Genomic DNA, 13,816 nt, shown 5'->3' with positions numbered 1-13,816 from the left:
TTTCTCCCCCTCCCTTCTATCTCCCCCTCCCCTTTCTGCTCTCTCCCCCTTCTGCTATAATCAGAGCTGAGAGCTGTTCCCTGCCTGAATGCTGCTGCCTGGGAGTGAAGTGAGACCAAGCTAAAATGGCTGCTGCTATCTTTAACAAATGGAGGGAGCGTCTAGGGCTGTTAGCTTAGGTATGGTAAAGCATCCTGCAGAATAAATATAGCATTATATTTTGCACAAAATTTTATGATTAATAAAATATATTCTCCTTTAGCTAACTGACATATAATAAAAAAAGTTGTTAAATCTGGAAAACAACTTTGTATTTGAAGCATATAAAGGTTACATGAAGGTATGCTGAGGAATAGTAGCCAAGTGTAATTAAAATGGCAATGAATTAATATATCATTATGATGGGTATGGTAGACCTGCCATAAATTAGTGTCCCGAGATATGAGAAGAAACCTACATACAGGATAGTTTCTCTGGAGTAAAAGTGGGGGGATGAGATTAAGGCAAATTCACAACTGATTTATGTCCTGTTTGGAATTGTCTAATGCTTCATGTGAGTAACGCTGACCCTTCCATTCATTTTAATACCTATCATGGAAAAGGCTAGTTACAGCGCCACTGACAGTACAGGCCCCAGGAACAGTCTAAACCATTTTACAAGTCAGTGTAGGGCTAGATCAAATGATGACTTGCTCCAGGGCAGGAACAGCTAAAAACCAAGTAGCCTAAGCACCACCAAGGATTTGAGTGGTGTCACTAACCAGGTGACAGTGTAGTCAGTACAGTTCATAGAATTATTTACTAGAGGGTTTTCCCCATCTTCCATAAAAACTCAGCGAGTCGTTTATTTGTTATTTGTTCAGGTCTGCTGTTATAGTAACATATTTAGTTAGGTTTAAAAAAGACACACGTCCATCAAGTTTAACCTTATGGGTGAAGAAACACAGAGATACTTTGTAACAGCTACTTGTCATGGTTACTAAATGCTAGAAAATACCCTGCCATAGACAATACTGAGAATTGCTAAAACACACATAGAGACAATTATCAGTAAAAGATCAGAATTGTCTATTTTAGTAGACAACGTGACAAGCAGCTGCTACTAGTAGCTTTGTGTCTTCACCCTAATGCCTATATATAACCTGCTTGTTGATCCAGTGGAAGGCAGAAAAGGCAGGCAAAAAAAACTCTCTAATTTGCCACAGAGGGGGAAAAAATTCCTTCCTGACTCCAAGATGGCAATCGTGTTATTATTGAACTGAACTACTTATCGCGTTTTTTGTTTTTAAATGGATGAATAAAGATTGAACTTTAAAGTATATCCTGGTGTCCGGAGTGTTTGGCGCCACTTTCGAAAATTCAGTTATGCACTAATGCTAAGTTACTGGGAACTACTATGGGAAAGAGTCAGCATTTGACAGTATTACAGAATAGACATATTTTGATGACATTTAAAGGGATAGTTGTATACTTGTATCACAATTACCTTGCTGATACAAAATACAAATATTTTGCACACATTGTGTGTTGTGTTGTTGGTTGTTACCTTAAGTTAATTGTACACCTGGTGACTACTCCATCTGTCCTCAACAGAGTAGTTACACCACTGATGTAATGCAACAATTATTTTTAAGGTTTAGGAATTGAATATTATTTTTGTTTATATACTAAAGAATGCTAAAATAAGCATAGTATATATATATATATATTTACCTTTTGAGGTAATCAGCTTTTCCATAACTGAGAAAAAAGTATTCATAAGTACTGATTTGGTTAAGTTTTGTATACCCGTTGAGTGAGAATTTGCCCAGTGGAGGCCAGTGTTTAATTTAAGAAATGTTGGCTCCTATGACATCCTTACCACTTTGATGTGAAGAATACAGGAAGCAAGATGTTACAATTAAAATGAAGCTGTTATGTAAATGCATATTGCTATTTCTGTTACTGCCAATATATATGTGTGCTTCATAAAGTTTTTCTAAGAAAACAGGAAGCCTACTTAAATATGGTATATTTTCCTTTACAATTTAATGTCCTTTGTTAGGTGAACCAGCCAGTCACTGCAAAATAACCTAGAGAACTAAGTAATGTCATAATTATTTGTGTTTTATTTTATTACCGTGTGGCATAAGTAAATATATTCCAGTACTATGAGAATGTTAAATATCCTTCGACACAAGATGATGCTGGGAACCTTTTATAACTCGAAATAAAAGTGCATACATCAAAGAAGATTAGTATTGTGGTAAGGACATTTGCCAGCTCCTGACCTACAAAAATCAAATTGAAATTGTCAGCCTTGCTGTTATGCAGCAAAATATACTGAAAACTGGTTAACAATGTAATTTTATATGCACATTAAGTCAACTCAGATTCAATTTATTCTAGTTACATTTAATAATTGTGGATAGATGAGGTGTGACTTGGGTTAGGTAATAACACTTGGGATAGAATGATAAAACAGAAGAGGGTTTATTGATGTGGACTAATAAACAAACCATAGATACAATTATTCATGCTAATGCAGGTTACAGAAACGTACAAAACCCACATTTATAGGGGCAAATGTGCTATAAATTATTTTGCATCCAGTATAAAAACAATTAATTTAAAAACAACTCAAACATGCTAAATTTCATTTGCTCAATAGTGAGTCAATGTAGTTCATATTATACAAGTCAATTTCCTCACCTTGTATTTTAGGATTAACATTTTGCTTGACAAAGTGTTTAACATTTGGGACCATGAAAACAACTAAGTAAGCACTATTCTGAGATTTGTAATGAACGATTAAAGTTTTCAAAATGTAATTAACTTCCATAACATCTGGCAAATAATGCTTTGAATAAAATCCTGCATTATTGTGACCTTAGCAGAGTAGTAATAAAAAAACACAAGTATATCAATATGCAGCAATTAAAAATAAGTCAATTATGTAAACATTTACCAATGACTGGGAAGAAATGCATGATGAATAGCATTGAGCAGTGGCAATTTAAACACTTCTTGAACCATAGCCCTAAATATTTGGTAAAAATGGTATAGGGTGTAGCATTTACCCCTCCGACCTCTTTTGACCACCGCCACTACACACAAACTCTTTTCAATTTTCTTTCCCTGCACTTTTCTAACTATATTCTATTTTCATAATTCTTCTTTTAAGCAGTTTGGGCCTTACTCTACACCAGGGGTGCCCAAAAGGTAGATCACGGTCTACCAGTAGATCACTTTAAAGTTTCTGGTAGACCTTGAGGTGGAATGCAGTGGGATGACATCCCAGCACTTCTTTTTCCCCCCCAGCATACTGGAGTATTTGAGTGCGGCTGTTCAAAGTAGTAGTTTGTAGTTTCATCCCAGTATAGAAGACTGTCCCCACCGGGCCGCTGTATATATTTGTTCCCACTTTATATACAGTCGGCCATTTAGAAGGGAATTAAAAACTACTACAATTCTTTCACATTAAACTTGAAGTTGGCACTTGAATAATGTTATGTGGGCATTAAATGTAAATTTGTCACTGCATTTAGAAATTGCTATGTGTATATGTTAAACATCAATTGATACTTTTTCTCACTTATTGCACCAAATGGTAGACGTTGCACTATTTTAACTGTGGTAGATCTTATGACGGAGGTCAGGTAGCAAGAGTAAATCACAGGGTGACAAAGTCTGGGCATCCCTGCTCTACACTGATATAATATCAATTGATTTTGTGAGATTCCACTGATCCTAGTGGAACGCTTGAATGTCTGGGATTAAGATAGGTTAATTCTTTTTCCTACTGTTACCTGTTGGATAGAAGGTACATTTTTATAATATGAATGTTGCTTTGCATATTTTGTTGATTGCTTTAAAGACTTTTTTGTTTGAAATTTTGTCTTATAGAAGATTAATCTGTTTCTTTGCCTGTTTAAAACATTTTCCCAAAGCACGCCGTCTTTGAAGATATTTATTTCAGTAATCTTCACGTGTTGGAAACAAACTCTCCACATGGGAAAACTTTTAATCCAACTTCAATCTGTTCTCCAGCTCAGATTCTTATTTTGTTTTTAAGTGGAACAGTTGTGTCTGTGCAGTTTACCCCAAACACTTCTATACCACCACCTGCCAATGTCTTCTGTTTCCTTTATTTTTCCTTCTTAAGTAGCAGTGAATTTTTTAGGCATGTATGTATGTGCAGCGAATATCTGCACTTCGCCATTGGTGAATTGTTTCGGGAAACTTCTGTGAAAATTTGCAGCGGAAAAATTAATTGCGCATCAAAATAAAAAAAGACGCATGCGGGTGACAAACAAAGATGTGCGTGTCAAACGTGTTTTGAAGATTCTTCGCCGTTTCACAAGTTTTTTTTTTTTTTTTAATTATTAGGCCTCCTCTCCTTCTATTACAGGGTCCATCTAAATCTGATGACAAGTTTAATATTTTTGGGAGGTTACAGAGTGCTTTTTTTATTTATAGCCATAGGACACTAAATAAAACTAAGTTTCTCTTCCTGTCTTTGGGGATATAGCTCTGTAACTAAGAATATGCTACAATTCAGGGCTCTGAGTCCCCCGACAAGACAAAGGAGAAACATATACGAAAGCTACACATCTGATACACTGACCCTGCTTCCTGCTTGCAGTCTAGTGGTTATAGCTCAGATCACACATGGCCGCCAAAAGACCAAAAGGAGCCATTGTGGCCAAATCTTCCCACTATAACAAATGTACACAGACACGTATTGGGAAGAAAAAGGCCACAGCTTTATTATTAATTAACATATCAATTTTTAATATGCCAACTGCTGCGAGTGCAACAGGCACGAACAAACATAACTTAAAACAGGAGTCATAAGCCGCCGGCAGTTCCACCGAAGGTGACTAAACTCACCAACTTGTGGATCCACCAAAAACAGACCTGGACATCACCACCAAATAAAGCTGTGACAATAAATTCATATCTGCAATATAAAAACCAATTAACATACAGTGCATGAATATAACATAAATGCCAATGAACATTGAACAATCAAGGGTGGGTGGGTGGGATGAACCTGCAAGTCCCGGACCTCCCTGAGGCAAACTGGTTCAAACCAGTCCCCGTTCAGTCACCTTAACCCCAGGTAGCTGATTGCCCAATAATCAAGTAATTACCTCACACCTGAACTAATGAGTCCCCATTGGTCCACCGGCCATGGCCCACACTTTCCTAAGGGTGGGGGGAGTGAGTTTTAGGAATTCTTATGGGAGAGGGGAGCAGGAGAGGGGAGAGAGGAGAGAACTGCGCAGACAAGAAATCCTGTGTTTCTTTTCTGTGAGTGTTTTTGGCTGTATTTACATAGACTTTGCTGATAAAACTAAGTTTTTGCCTTTCCTTTAAAAGTGAAGCAGAAAGCCCAGTACTTTACTCTTTTGCTTTCCTGTCTTATGACAACTCAGATTTAAAAAGCCTCCATAGACTAAACGTTTGCATTTGCTAGGCTACTGAAGAGCAGAAGGTCAAATTTATAGCATATGGATTTTTAAAATACATTATCAAAATGGGAATTATTGTTACTAATATATTTATATATAATTTACTGTGCAGATATCTAGACCTTCAATTGACCTAGCCAACAAATAACCTTTAACTGGCGATGGGCGAAATGTTTAGCCAGGCATGGATTTGCAGCGAATTTCTGCGATTCGCCATTGCCATTGTTGTGCGAAATGTCGCGCGTCAAAAAAAAAAATAGTCGCGGGCATCAAAAGAATAGCCGCACGACAAAACAATAGCCACGGACGACAACAGAATAACCGCGGGCGACAAAAGAATAGTCGGGGGTGACAATTTTTTTTGACATGCAACATTTTCACCGTTTCGCAAATCTTTTGAAAGATTCGCAAATTTTTCAGCGAAGCGAAATGGGACAGATTCGCTCATCACTACCTAACGTTTCTATCCTATTCTTCTATAAGTTCCCACAAAATAGGGGTGGTACCATGAAAGTTCAGGGATTTGTTGTTGAGCCTTTCTACATCCCTCTCCCAGGACTTTCAGTGTGGACAGAGCAATGAGTACCTGTGAAATTTTCCTCCTCGATCCAGCACTGTACTGTCTCAAAGTATTTAGTAATTAAATGCACAGTTCAACCCTTTGTGCCCCATATAATAGGTAGTAGGTGGTTAAATGAAGTTGGACTATGACTCTTAACGTACAAGTACTTTGAGAAATAACACCTAGAACACCTATGGAGGGTGGTGGAAACAATTAGGCAGAATGGGGGGGTTACCCTTAAGCCAGGGAAGTGCAACATGGGATGGCTCAAATCCAGTATTTGAGTCATCTGGTGGTAAAAGGGTGTGTGATGCCATAACTATCCAAGGTTGAAGCCATAGTACACTGGCCCAGAGCAGGATATTACCAACACTTTATCCCTAAGCACAGTGCAGTGGCTAAACCCCTAACATATCTGACAAGTAACAGATGCCTGTGCACTGTAAACTGGGCCATGCCTGCATTCAAGTCTGCATAAGGGCTAAACTCCATGGGAGATTTTGATCAGATTTTCTGCGTCAAATTTTATCTGATCTTTCCATGCAACAGTATTAGATTTTGTAGGATCCTACAGTATCTGATCTCCATAGGCTGTAATGTAAAGTCGGATGGTGTGTTTTGTTCCTGCATCTACATCCAACAGTCAATGTATTTTATTGAGAAACAAAAGTCTGTCAGACACCATCAGATTATATGAAGATACAGCAACATCCCCTCTTGACAAGTTTGCCACATCAGACGGCAATCCTTTCAAGTGGATTACACATGTAGGTAGGATATTTATCTATGTTTGAGTATGATTTTTTTTCATGATTTAAGTTTTTTTGATCTAAAAAAAATTGAATTCGGGTAATGGCTCAAAAACTCAAATGTCTGGTTTCCATTAAGTGCAAGAAACTTGAAAACTAGAATGTAAAAAAAAATGCCATCTAAACGCTTGAGAGTTTCTATAGAAGTCAATGGGAGTTGTCCTAGGTAAAATCAAGCTATATTTTCAAACTCAGATTTTTCGAGTTTTCTGAGTTTGTGGAATTTGGCATCCCCTCCTTCTAGATTGCATTTCTTCAGTGCTGCACCCCTTGTTATAGATTCTGAGTTGCATAACTTATTTTCAAATGGAAATTGCCTGTGTGCTAGGATGGCCAAATTTTAGAGAAAGCTTGCCATCTGGAAACTGGGTGGAAGAATCAAACAGCTGTCAAAATCTCTGCTGAGAGGAGTGGTTTGCAAGCACAACTGGTATGTGTTTAGGACAAGTAGAGATCAAATATGCCAGTGGGAGGGTAAGAGGTAATGCAACCATGTTTTAACCATCTCATTTTAAGTAGGATAACCATAGGGGAGCAGGCACCAATGATTTCTATTTTGCAATAAGAATAGGGTTACTTTTAAAAACAGGGACAATTCCAGGGAAATAGAGTTAAAAATATCTTAGCTGCCACCTATTTAGAATTGTTATTAATTAAATGTTATTTGTAATGAATGGATCTCTAAATAATACATTTAAAAAAAAATATTTCATCAGATGTTTCTGAGTTTCTTGCCACACGTTTTATACAATTTTGGTTCAGCAGTAAATTAATGAAAATGCATCTGAGGATGGAGGAAATGACATGCAAGAAGTTTTCTGCAAAAAATATAGCACATGCAGTAACATCTTGGCACTGGATGATTACAGATAATTACATCCTGGCAGCAAAAGAAATGAAAATTCTTTAAAGCAGTTCTGGAAATTAACTAATCTGTGTAACAGATTGCTGAGAAACAGACTCCCAAAAATTGTACTTATCAAGCCATCACTGACAGTTACAAATGCATAGGCAGGTACATGCTCTGACTGTAATTGAAAGAAGAGTACTAGGCTTTAAGCAAATAAAGCAATATGTACCTCAGCAGGATAAAGGAACAAACATAGTCTTTAACCAAAATGCAGGCATAGGAATCATTGAAATGTGGGTGTGCATATAGATGCATTTTAATAAATAATTTATCAATATGCCACAATAGTAGAGAAAATATCCCTATCCAGTGTGCAGGGGCAGGTATAGAAATATACCACCAGCTCTACTGTGTATTACATGTTTTGGGATGACACACACACAATGACCAATATATTTTAATAAAAGCTTAGCTACAAAATCAAGATCAAAGCATAGATAATGTAAACAGTCTAGAAAGAAATACAAGGCTACTGTAAGCGAATGCCCTTGAGCAACCCAAGTGATGCCCATAATGACAGAAAACAGATGAAACGTTCCCATATTTTACAAAGAGTTGTGACTTTCAGCAGCTCATTTACCATGGAATTCTGCTTTGTGTTCCAAATGAGTCACGTTATCTCTTCTGCTTATACTCATTTCCTTTGCTTTAAATAAAGTGTTCATTATAAAGTTACAATGTTGTTGTAATACCAAGTGAAATTGTATATCATAGGTGAGTTTGAGCTTATTAGAACTGGCAGAAGCATTTTATTGTTGGCTTTATTATTTGCTATCTTATATTTTGTGGCAAATACATTTCCAGTGACTGGCAGCACTTTACATTGCTTTACCTGACCTTAAACAGTCATCAGTTCTAAAGTGTGTTTTCGGCAACCTGCTCTGTGGTCTATATCTATTATATTATGATTACTTGTATCATATCTCATTTAATTGTGATGATTCTGGAAGAAAATGGAATAGATTCCTTTGTTTTCTTAATTAAATGTACAGTATTTTAGACATGTGTCACACATGGTGTTTTTCTGCCTGGCCCTCTACAAATGAAATTCTCACAAAATCACCCCCTGTAGCCTTCATTTCCCATGACAGGAAACATAATAAAGGAACAGAAACACAAAAAATGAAAATGCATCAAAGTAATTAATATGTTATGTACTATTGCTCTGCACTGGTAAAAGTTGTGTGTTTGCTACAGAAACACTACTATAGTTTATATAAATAAGTTGCTGTGTAGCCATGGGGGCAGCCATTCAAAAAGAAAAAAGAAGAAAAGACACAGGTTACATAGCAGAAAACAGATAAATTGCATAGATTCTCATGTATTCTACAGGACTTATCTGGTATCTGTTATGTAACCTGTGTCTTTTTCCAGCTTTAATGGCTGCCCTCATGGCTACACAGCAGCTTATTTATATAAAACAAACATATAAAGCAAACACAATGCAGGGCAACAGTACATTACATTTAAATTACTTTAAACATTTTGTACTTTTTGTGTTATTGTTCCTTTAATGCATCAGTATCAGCACTTTGTAGCCCAACAATGCTTTAAGAGCAGCTTAAAACATTGTTGGGCTAAAAGGTGCCTCTATATTTTTTAAACCAAAAACAGACCTGATTCATCAGGGACCCAATCCTTAAATGGTTCTTTAAGAAGTTGGCTGTAGTTTGGGCTGCTCATACTCCAAAATTGTTTTGAATTTGACAAAACTATTTGTTATGAGTTCAGAACATCTAATTGTTTTATTTTGCAGATATGCTAAATTTGTGCTGTAGGACTTTTTGTGCTTTAGTAGGGTCAGAATCTCTCTAATGTTCAATCCCTCTCAACTGCAGCAAGTAATAAAAAATAAATATGATCTTTTCAGTAGAGCATTTTCAAACCCTTTGATCTTGAGCAGTCTTATGGAATTTAACTCTAGCATTTTTTGTGCTCACTTCTTCTTCTACAAAAAAGTAAAACTAGCATAAATGTAAGCTTGCTAGTTGTATAGATTGTTGAACTGCCCAAAGGTGCTTTGGGATTTCTTTAGGGATTCTTTGTTTAGCAAATATATGCTTTAATGGGTTTTGTTTCTGCTCAGGGCTAGAAAAGTGCATATACCAAGCATTAGGCATGCACACAAAGCGTGAGTGCACATTTATATTTAATTATATATAATGTACATCATTGGCAATACTGTTTTACATAGAATAACTGTATATTAAACAAAACTGGAGTTTTAATACAATAACATTATCATAGTATGTTATAGTGCACCTGTCACCACATGAAATTATTTTTAAAAATGATTTTGCTTTACAAATTTATGACATGTCTTCTACTTTGTCTATTATTTTGTTCTCTTTCTCTAAATATTTCTTGTTTTTTGCCTTCCAGAGATAACAAGCCAAGTAAAGATAGTCCCAGAAGAAGTATCACCAGCCTTGATAATGATGAGTACCAGATAAAGGTAATCTTTGAAAAATGTGTGATTACTGATGACACTTCTCTTACTTATTCAGGTGAAGGCATTGCTTAGTATGTGAACAAGAAATTCTCATATGACACAGCAGGTCAGCATATCTGTGAGACAGAAAGTAGTTAGAGGAAAAAACTGTACACAGGCATGCTTATATGTCTAAATTACAGTTGTGCCATCACAAAAGGTTAATGGAAAAATGCTGCCTTCACTGTACAGATAGACCCATTCCATACACAGCTGCAGAAAACCCAAGTGACAGCACATAATAGTAGCCTTCCTTTCTGAAATGATTGTGCTGCTGTTACAGTCAGGTCTGTCAGTCAATAACAATCTAGTCCACCAAGCACAGTGAATTTCTGATTTGTGTCCTTTGTTTGTTCTGTTAGTACTCCCAGTCTTTCCCAGATCCCAATGAAGGCATTAATGAGACACAGTATTGATATCAGCACATCGCTATTGCTTGAGTGTTTTTTTGTGCATTTAAATTTTGCATGATTCTTTATAGCACAAGCATGGTGTTGAAGCTCATAACATACATTAAGATGGCAATATTCCCCATGTAGGTAAGTTTATGTTATTACAAATGTATGCATCAATCTGAGCTGCTTTAATACTCTTCATGACTTATTCCCACCTCCTTGTTTCTGAGGCACCACTAAAGGGAAGCTGATGCAGGGACCATTAATTAAAGTATACGCCCCATCCTACTTCTCCCCTGAATTTGCAAAACATGAAAACAGAATGCAAAGAAGGTCTCAGATATGTGTTGAGCTAAAAACAAAGTTTCTATTATCTTCACAAGCCAAGGTAAGCAAGTAATTCAATGCTGACATTAATTTAAAAAGGAGTCAGCATTATTATAAATCAAATGTAGTTTGCCTCTGACCAAAACCTAAAATACAATTTATTGCAAAATTTGGTTTCAGTTATGGATTAGACCGTAAGACGAGATGCCTTTTTTTCTATTATGTACCTATCCTACTTGCAGGAATCACATTGTTCCATGACATTCATATCAGGGACAGAAAATAGTTTGTTGCATACTTATCTTTTCTCATGCATAAATCTAAATTGAACATATTCAGTCAAATAGATATGATTAGTAATGAATATTTTACATAGCTATAAAAAGCAAACAAATGTGTTTATCATTCACTGTTACCAACAGAAATATGTATTAAGTGGCCTGCTAGTTAAAGTTAAAGTTACAGATCACGAGTCACTCCTTTTAATGCTAGATTATATCATTTTCTTAACTGGTGGCAGTGTTCACTTTGTTAAAGGAACAGTAACACCAAAAAATAAAAGTGTATCAAAGTAATTTTCATATATTGTGCACTATTGCCTTGCACTGGTTAACGTTGTGTGTTTGCTTCAGAAAGACTGCTATAGTTTATAGCAAAGCTGCTGTGTAGCTGTAGGGATAGCTATTCAAATTGAAAAAAGGAGTAAGGGTAAGAACCCATGGAGCAAGTTACTCGCCCGCGATAGATCTTTGCTTTCCACCAGCAACAATGGAAGTCACCAGTGGAAAGCCCTTTGCATCGATTCGTTTTCCGAAGTAACGCAAAGTTGCCTACAGGAGGAAACCCTGTGGGACTTCAGATTACTGAAACATTGCGAGGGATTTTCCACCAGCGACTTCCAGTGAAGAATGAAATTTTTTGCCAGGCATAGATTTGCAGCAAATTTCCACGTTTTGCCATTGGCGGATTGTTTTGCAGAATGGGAGCAAAAAATCCAGCTTGAATGGTTGCCCCCGTGGCTACACAGCAGCTTATTTATAAAAACTATAGTTGTCTTTCTGAATCAAATGCATAACTTTTATCAGTGAAGGGTATAGTACATAAAATTTTAATAACTTAAAAACATTTTCATTTTTTTTGGTGTTACTGTTTCTTTAGCAGGTATATTAAATTATAGATTGAAAACAAGTTCTGTAAGTCTAAAATATATTTACTATTATATATTTACTATTGAATGATTTTTTTCTGTTACAAATCATTATTTCAGCCCACATTTGATTCATAATACATGGCTGTGGGTTTTACACATTCACCAAAAATCTATCTAACAACCTTTGTATCAATGATGGACAGTCAAACTACAGTGAAAGAAAATAAAATACAATCATAATAGTAGTTAAATGGAATGCCATCAAAAGTTAAATTGACTTTCACTTCAAATGTAGCTTTCCTACAACTCCGCTCTGGTAATAAAATGGCGAAAGAGATAATGGAAAGTAGATTTCCCCAAGAGACAGCTGCAAAACTCTAGGTACACATATTATTAAATAAAGCAATGATGTTGCAAATCAATTTTATAATAGCTACAGACAGTAAATCCATATGAAATAGGAATATGAGTGCAGCAGACCAATGCTGTTTGGTAATTTATCGCTGCAGTGGAATATTTATTATAAAGAATTGTATGAAAGTTTTTGTCAATCGTGGTTCCATTTTAAGTTGTAGAATAAGCACAGGGATTTTAGCAAACATAGGTGTCTGATTACTAAGGATCGTAAAAATAGTGACCCATAAATGAGACTAAATTTTCTTGCAACCATGTGAATGCTGCTCCCATGTTTACTCAAGTCCGTTGTGACAAATTTGTCTTATGAGAACTTGTTATTTCTTGCGAGTTGCATGTTCTTTGTCCAACAGAATAACTTGCTATAAATCTTACAGATTTTTTGGCACTGCTTCAAATGACCACACTAATGAATAGTTTGTGTAAAATAGTAATTATTAGCAATCTATTAATATATTATTAAATATAATTATGTCCAAAGAATTATCATTATTCAGCTACAAGATATTTTCACATTATATATTAATTATTATTGTAACAATCCACAGATTTGGTTCAGGCAGTTTATCCCTAGTTTCAGAGCAGTTAATCTCCCATGGTAGCAGTGATCTATCGAGAGCGACTAACCTGCTTCTTGGCACATTAGTCTAACATCATAGGCTTAATTCAGGAAGAAACTAATTTCTGCAGTGAAAAGTGATGTGAATGCTGTCTAAAAAAGGGATGGTTTCCAATGCCAATTTTTAACCCTCAGTAACAAATAAAAATGAAATAAAAGGAGATGAAGAAACTGGGTTAAACAAGGATGTGAGCTGGAAGGAAGACTCTTTTGTGACCAGGTTGTTAGTAATTTGGGCACTACAATAAACGTTTTAACATAACAAAACCGCTGTAGATAACAAATCTCAGCATGAGAATGCATGTTCATGTTACCAGTAATGCCAGGTGGCACAAACTGGAGAGAATACATTTGGGAGAGCATGGACTTCTTCAGCATAATCCAAGAACTCTTTCTAGAACCTCTGTGGACGTCAACATTAATTTGGTGTTTTAAACAAAGATCAGAAACACTGATATATATTAACAAGTCTATATAGTGTAAGTTGCTTCCTCTTTATGTATCTTTACATAGCTGAGACTCTCAATTGTGGTTTCAATCTAGGGCCTCCTCAAATATAAAGCCTCCTTCCATATTGTATCATTTAACCCTGGTAAGTCTCCACTCCACTTTTTCTAAATTCTAGTGAAAGTGTTGGCATTTGACTGCAGTATGATAGCGTATGAATAGGTCATGACTTAAAC

The sequence above is a fragment of the Xenopus tropicalis genome, chromosome 6 (genome assembly GCF_000004195.4).
Source record: "Xenopus tropicalis strain Nigerian chromosome 6, UCB_Xtro_10.0, whole genome shotgun sequence".
Lineage (NCBI taxonomy): Eukaryota > Metazoa > Chordata > Amphibia > Anura > Pipidae > Xenopus > Xenopus tropicalis.
This window is presented reverse-complemented; position numbering follows the sequence as displayed.